An 8678-nucleotide genomic window follows, 5' to 3' on the forward strand; every position below is an offset into this window, starting at 1 on the left:
ACCCCGGGTCAGACGCAGTGTGTGTGTGTGTGTGGGGGGGGGGGGGCAGAAAGCTTTAGTTGTGTCTGCGTATGCTTAAATTGGCGGGGCCAGCTTTGACTCACGAGATCACACAACCGAACCCGGATGGCCACTCGACAGACGTAATGCCGTCAGACGTTTGTTTGCACCACGGCAACCGGTCACGGTGAACGGAACACTGACGCCTGCTACGAGCACACACACACACACACACACACACAACAGCTGCTGTCCAGCTGTATTCAATACACTCCCAGAATTTCTGAGGAAGTTAGTAATTAAAGGTAGATTAGCGACCATCGCCTGAGAATTTCGACAGATTTTACATTTGTGGCGGTAAAGGTTTCCCTTAGTAATCTAAAGAGATGCTGGTTCCGTCGGGCAGTTTGGACCCGCTATTGTTGCTGCGCTGCATAAAAGAACAAAAATCCCCATTCTTCAAATTCATTCAAGTGTCGCTGAACGTACGGGTCCCTGCTGCCCTCCCTGACGGTCTGTAACCCCCCCCCACACACACACACACACAAACTCCACAGACCTTTCAGCAAGCACATGTTCACTAATTGTTCCGCCAGTGTAAAACATTATATTTGCATATCGCCGTTATAACGACCTTCCGACCTTGACTGTCCGACCTTCAGCCTTTATAATAATATTCCGTTCAGCGGGTAGAAAACAAAGATGCAGATTTTCAACTGTAGGCTGGAAACATTTATTATCCTAAAAATTGAGCAGCCATGAATTCAGCTGCTTGTACAGTCAGGTTCTAAAAATAAACAAGTAGTTTTTGTGGAAGGGTGACACGGTGGTGTAGTGGTTAGCGCTGTCGCCTCCCAGCACGGCTGTACCGGGTTTGAATCCTATCTGTGAGGCGTTTGCGTGTTCTCCCCATGTCCGCGTGGGTTTTCTCCGACACGTACGAGTGTGTGGCTCCGCGATGCGCTGGCGACTCATCCGGGGTGTGCCCCGCCTCTCGCCCATAGCATGCTGGGATAGGCTCCAGCCACTCCTGTGACCGGCGGCAAAGGAAAACAAATAGCTGCTAAAGGACAAACCGACGGTGTTGAACGTATAACTTCCCATAAAGTTCAGCAGCTCGGTGCTCAGAAGCAAGAGGACCAGATCCGTTGCCGGATGGATGCCGGTGGTTCTACCGCAGCACAATCCCGTCTGGAAGATCCGTTAGGCGAATAATATTCACGGTGCATCTATTTAATTGAAAGACTGTAGCTATGCCTTTATCCTTATAGACGCACATAACAGGATATACCTTTCCCACCTGGACACTCAAATGCTTGCACAACAGCCAGCGCCAATATATTAGCATTTTTAATTAAGCTCGCATAACACAGCGTGTAAAATGTTGTTTGGCGAAGGGGACAGAAAAATAAGAATGACAACAAAGAGTATGTCTCACGTTTTTGTGATTAGACACATTTGTTTATTCAGTTCTCGTAAAAATGTACCCAACAAATGTCTTTTCATGTGTTTTATATCTCCCGGGACATTAATGGCTATTTCAAAGTGTGAATAAATTAAAAGACATCTCTGCGATTGGTGCCAGAGGGCTGCTTTTGTTCCTGCTGACATGAAAGCATGCCATTAATTATGATTTACAATATCTTGTAACAACCTGGGTGACCTTCTGAGTCATAATGAGCATTCTCGCCATTATGAAGTCCAGAATAGGAGCTGTAATCTGTTTATATATAGTTTATAACAGGCATTGAGCTCACGTTTTATTAGGCATGAGGGATGCATGATTTTTAATGAATATAGGTTTGTTTGTCAAAGCCTTATTAGGTTATCTCTTAAATTCATAAATATAAAATCATTGCAAAACAAAAGAAATAAATATTGAATTAAACACAGTTAAAATTAAAGATAAAATTCATATCAAGCATTCACTTTCATGTATTTTACATGTGATCTGAGTTATTGTGGCTGGTTAAAATCATGTGTACAACTCAAACGAACCACATCAGTGGTCTCCTTAGAGAAATCCAGTCCAGGAATGACTTACGGTCAGATTTAAGGATGTTTTACCAAAATAAGTGGAAAATCTAAGGTGTGATTGTCACAAATAGACCCTGCAGCATTCATCCAAACATTAGTGCCGTTTTAACCTCGTAATGCCCAATAAAAAACAACAACACACACAATCCAGGGAATTAAATTTGAAACACCACAAATTCAGTTGAGCAGTTTGAGTATTGTTTTATTTTTTTTACTTTTTTTGTATGATTATTGCAATTTAATAGCTAATAAAATCAAAACGACATAACAAAAATGTAAGAACTGTCCCATTGACACAACAGTCCGTGTTTATTCAGTCTAGACTCTATTATAGTTGAATTTTTCAGTGAGTCAAGATGCAAGGACCAAAAAATAAATAAATACTGAAGCAGCTAAATAACATTCAGATATTTTCCGGTGTTATTTTATTTTTTATGCCTGTGTGTTTACTGCCACTATCGAAACGTCTGCTTCAAATTGTCAAAACACTTTTAAGTTTAAAAAGACCCGCCTGTGAAATGTCAGGATAAAGTGAATTTGACTCATTTCAGAACATTTAAAATGATATATATATGCATAATTAATTATTAAAACCCGATTTTACATTTTGCAACCAGCATTTATCACATGCGCAAATAATAAACACCTGGCCAATCAGAATTTTTATATTGTAGTATAACCACAATATAAAACAAATAAATCAATAAGGTCAATAAGAAGAACTAAACACAGCTATAGGAAATGTGGACATGTGCAGTCGCATACATTTTATTGTGGATCTTTGTGTTTGTTTCTTGCACTGTTTGTCACGTAGCTGGTCTTAAACATGCGGCCGCAGCTCTTAAAATGTCACCGACACTATTTTATTCTGAACAGCCAGACGTTAAATCTCTGCTGCTGAGTTTATATCTGTCCTTAACTTCAAATCATTTCTCAACACTGCAGTGAGGTTTTGCGGATTCTTCTTGTGTTCTTGTTCCTTCCCTTCCCTTTTCTTCTTTTGACGCTCTGAAGCAGCCGCGGCGCATCTCAAGCCCGCCGCTGCCCCCTACAGGCCACAGAGAGGCATCGCTACATCGCAGAGAGCGCTGCGGGGATGGTCAGTTTTATGGTCAGTAAAATCACAAAAATATTACGCTTTTGTGATTTTTTTTATATTGACAGCACAGTTATTGATAATTTTTTTTATTACAAATTAAATTAAAAATACTGCGTTCATGCAAACAAGAATTTACATTTTGTTTATAAAACCTAAATTTGGATTAATTTAAGTTTACGTTTTATGCTCAGAAGTATTATGCTTTTGTGATTTTTATATTGACAGGAGAATTATTTATAAAAAAATACAAATTGAAATACTGCGTTCATGCCAACAAGAATTTAAAGAGGTTTTGTTTATATAGCACCTTTTCACCAAAACAGTTACAAAGAAATACAGGATAGCATGTTCACATCACGGGTACGTAACATGCGCGCGCACACACACACACACGCAGGTAGATATTTGCTCATACCTGTTAAAGTAGAAGAAAATAACAATTTGTGGCATCAATGCACATTTGAACAGAATTAGAACAGACAAACTAACACAGAAAAATGAAATCCCCGTAAATAAAACAGGATCAATAGAGTCAAAGCCACCTCCACCATCTTATTGAAGCGTCCATCAAACGCCACTAATCGAGTTACGCCCATTGGCTGCGAGGCAAGGATCAAGCTAACATGAAAATAGCTCCTGCTGATCAATGTCTCACATTATCCATGAGGCAAACGTCTTGTGATTGTCCCTGGAATCCTTCGAAAGGGAATCATTCAGGAAAAGAACTCCGGACTCAGGTGATGAAATGACTGTCATCAAAATGTTGTTGAAATTTGAAGGTCTCTTAAAAAGCACTGGACTGGCTTTCATCATTAAACTAAATGTTGCCGTTACGCGTCCCACGCACGGCTCTTCCTCGCGACCTTCCACTGAGACGTCACTTTGGAAATGATTAAAAATTATTATTATTCTGGTGCTAGAGTTCCATGTTTTAAAAAAAATGCAGATATGTGCATTGGAGTGGACGCAACCGGCTGTCATGTCTCAGGCGGTCTCCTTAACGTGAGGCCCCCACTATGGCAAAGGAGACCTCCAGGTTTCAGCCTGTGGTGCAATGACAATAAAAGGAATCCAACCACTGTATATTGATTATCGGTAATTAGTACATCCCTGCACTATTTGATCTTACTGCAGGAATGCTTTCCCAGAGGTTCCAGTCCCGCTCCCCTTTGATAACCACATCAAGGTAATGCGTGTAAATGCTGCTGAATACGCGCTCCCGATTTGGCGGTAAACACAATCCACATCGATCATGCGGACAACTTCTTCATCGCTGCCGCCGGCACCGGGTCACGTACATCAATCTCACAGTTGACATGAGGAAGGGTTGTTTGAGGACAAGCTCGTAAATAGCTCTTACAACGCTACTCGTACGCTGCTCCTGCCAGACAGCCGGAGAGTTTGACATAAAACCATATAAGCCGAGAGCGCTGGCAGGAGGAACAATGCTCTTAGTGAGCTCCACTGATGTGGGCCACGACATGGAGGAGGGCGGGCAAATTAAAAAGGGAACTGGCAGCTGAGAGGGCTTAAGGGAATGATTCACGGTCTTGGTTTCCGTGGAATATTTCTTCCCATGTTAGACGCAGTATATCTTTTCTTCACTGACTGGATGCCAGGACTCTATTTTGCTGATTGCGCCTCTAAAGTGCTTTTCCTCTGAGTATTTAGCGATCCTGGTTCATTTCCTTTGCTCTGTATTTATGACTTCGTTTCACATTTGCTGCTTCTGAAAGAGAAAGAGTTCAAATAGCATTTAAGAGTCGCCAGATTCAACAACAGCGATGACGCTTTTTATTGCAGATATAAAAACCACACTGAAATTACAGAATTGGAAAAGCTGCACTTATTTTAAGCTTTATTTTAATAGTTTAGAGGCTATTTTATTTTAATTTTTTGACATAACAGATGGCTGCGACCCTCCACCCGACGCTCCGACGCTTACCCCTGGTGCTAGTGTTTTATCTAGTTGTCTTATTTTCTTGGTGCCTTTCTGTGCACCCGTGGGCAGAATTAAACCGCTTTGTGAGCTGGCACATGATCAGCACATTGCTGCAACTGGACAATTGATCAACAAAAACCTGATCTAGAATCAATGGAGCGGTGTGTTTCCTGCTATTTAATGTGTGCATCAGCTGCAGCTCCAGAGGCTGGATCAAGATGCCTCTACACTTCTGAATTAATTATGCGCTCCTATAGTGACTTCCTTCCACGCTAATGGTACTCACGGCTTGGCTTGACTTCAAACTATTTCACTGTATGAACCTGGACCGTACACGAGACCTTTTGGATGTGATGAAGAACGCCAACCATCTCCTCTGTGTGTCCGGGGATTGAAACAACAAAGTTAAGTTGCTGTCCCTTTTACGGAAATGGCACAGACAGCGGGAAAGCACATCTACCATTACAGGTGGGTTTTTGATCCTGATCTTTCCTTATTGATTATGCATCATTTCACTCAATCATCATAATAAAAATAATAACGCCATTGTTTATGACATCACAAATGTCCAATACCAAGAAAATGAAGCGCCACAATAGCTACAACAGTACAACATGTAATCATCCTATAGAGCAGCATTAATAAGGCAAACACACAGTGGGGTCTTTCCACATGTATTGATTGGTTACATAATGTGAAACAGTACGACACTATTCACAGAGACAGCCGAAGAGTCCTGGTGTCTTTGTGGAGATGAATGGTTGAGTATGAAGGTGACCTCACTGGCAGCTTTCTCCCCTGGTCTTCAAACAAATAACTCTGATTGTCTGAGTTAACTGAACCGCGAAGAAAACCGAAACGAGTGTCAGATGACATCCAGGCTGGATTTAACTTGAAAATAAAATAAATCAACACAAATATTAAGGAAAACGATGCGCAGACTGCAGCCTCCTGTCTTCAGGGAGATATTTATTTCCTAGGCAACAGAAGCAAAAGCAGCAACACAGCCAATCCCTGGAGAGAGGATTTATACCCAACATTGCTCATTACCACAAAATGCTGATTAGCGTTGCCTTCGCTGATTACCCAAAGAAGCAGATCTCAGCAGTTTAATGGCGGCGGCTAGCTTTCCACTAATGAGGCAGTCAGGCAGTCGCCTCACCTTTTGTCGGTCCAGCGATGGAAGTGTTGTTTGGCCCGACTGCATCTCCATGGAAGTGGCTCCCCTTCCTCGCCTCAGACGCTTTCCCCTTCCAAGTTTCTCATCACATCCGAGGGAGAGGCGGCGACTGCTGTGAAGCACCAGCCCCTGGCACACAGCCCAGATGCCATTTTTCCGCCCTGCAGGACTCGTATCTGGACCATAAAACACCGACAAATGGGCAGGGCTCTCAAAAAGCACCGTTAAGTGCAAAGTGAACAGGCGGCTTTTCTTCCACTGGAGGGGAAGAGGATTAAAGACCCATATCAACAAAGATATCAGATATGCGTGCAGAACCTCTATGCAAAGAATGCCCTCTGCTGCTCTCTATTCATGCCATGCATTGCAAATTGCCATCAGCATGGATTTTGAAAGGCCTTTAGCAGGGAATCGGCCATTGCAGCTGCAGGAGGCGAAGCTCCCACCGCGCGCCTCCTTCCTGAGGAGACAAACATGCTGGCTCACCTGAAAAGTCAGTTGTTTAACTTTGGTGAGGGAGGGAGGGGGTTCATAATGTGTGTGTGTGTGTCGGTTATGTATGAAGGAAAGCTGTTCCTGATATAACAAAGGACAATGTAAGAACAGACGGGAAAAGCGTGTAAAAAAACAACAACATATCACTAAAAACTGATAATTACTTAATGGTGCATCTAATATAATATAATATTAATTATTATTATCTTACAATGGTCAAGAAAGTACAAAACAAAATCTTAAATCCTAGTTCTACCACAAAAACAGAGTTTATCGTTGTCATTGATCCAAAACCAAGATCAAGTTTCCCCTCAACTTGTTCAATTAGACATTTTGAATCAGTAACGGAGCTGATCAATCAACCAATCACTGATTGTTTTTCAGTCCAAGTTGAAACCACTAACTGAGCCCCCTCCGTCAGCATTACAGACCGCCGCGGCTGCTACTCTATAATCATCACAGGACTTGGGCTCATGTCCCGATCAATGGGGAAAATGAGCACCATTATGGGATGGTGCTGCCAATAGTGGTAATTAATGCTCCATACACATTTTCATGTGGCCACACACACACACACACACACAATAATTCTGCCCTGGTATTTTAAACACTTTTGTTCTCTACACTTGGCCAGAAAAAAAAAGAACATAAAGCAATTTGATGGATTTTAAACCCCAGACCTGCTCGAGTTGAAGAAACATCTTATCCACATGTTTAAACGTCTTCATTTCCCTCCATATACTGTGTTTTTTATTATTTCTGTTAGTGTGAAGCTTTTATTTTAGTCGCTAAAACGTTCAACTTTCCCCTAAAATGTGAAATGGCTTTCATTTGTCCATCAGTTCCACCAATGCAAACAGAAGCTAAGTCTTTGTAGGAAGGCGGGACGTGTGGCCTTCTTGGATGGAGACCTCTGGAAAGGACAGCTCACCTTTGAAAAACCCATCAAGTCTAAATCCAGGTTCATTCGAGGCTGACGATGCGTACCAATGTTAAAGATCCCATAATCTACTCTTTCTCCACAAGTTAACGCAGTTCCCAAAAACTTGTATGAAATATCTGTGCCAGTCTTTGGTCAAAATAGCAAGCAGGGATGCTGCAGGACAGCGTCCATCATTTCTGTCTCAAACTGCTCTGCCAGAAACGCTCTAAACCCGGAAGCAAATGTACGTTCATAGCGAGCACGCGCATGCACGCTACCATGGTAACCCGTGAGGTAACGTAACGTTTTTAGCACACAATAAAACATTGTCAATTCTCACCGGAACATTACCACAAAAAGTAGACTTTATCCACTCTGCTCTTCTTCCTCGACTCATGCAGGAGACAGAGGGAGAGCTGGACGTGTGGAGCGCGTGTGTTCCTACACGCACGCGTGCGCGCACACACACATACGGTGCAACGATGCGATTTATCTTTGGACGTAATAAACACGTTTTGAATCATAAAGGCTTTATTTTTCACTTCTCCCTCAACATTCTTGTAACACAGAGACGAATATCTTCCAGCTCTGAGCTAATAGAGCCTCCGTGGATTCTGATGCTACAACTGTTCCCCCCCGGGTTGGTTCGTTTCTGTAGGTCAGGGGTGTCAAACAATTTTCTTCTGAGGGCCACATCAGCATTATGGTGGCCCTCAAAGGGCCAGTTGTAACCGTAACGTTGTGTAAATGTAACTAAACTACTACTGTAAAGTAACTAAACATGCTGCTAGTATTTATTACTTATTACTACTAGATACTTAAGTTACAAACATTACATCTGGATACCTTACGGCTGTAATCACCTCCGCCGAGGCGAGGCGGAGGTTATGTGATCGCCAGCGTCTGTTAGCACGATAACTTAAAATGTTCTGGACGGACCGCTTTGGCTTTCAACTGTGTAATCAGTTCTTATCTCGTTTTAGATCATCCAGATTAAAATATA

Source organism: Brachionichthys hirsutus, chromosome 10, assembly GCF_040956055.1.
Source record: "Brachionichthys hirsutus isolate HB-005 chromosome 10, CSIRO-AGI_Bhir_v1, whole genome shotgun sequence".
Lineage (NCBI taxonomy): Eukaryota > Metazoa > Chordata > Actinopteri > Lophiiformes > Brachionichthyidae > Brachionichthys > Brachionichthys hirsutus.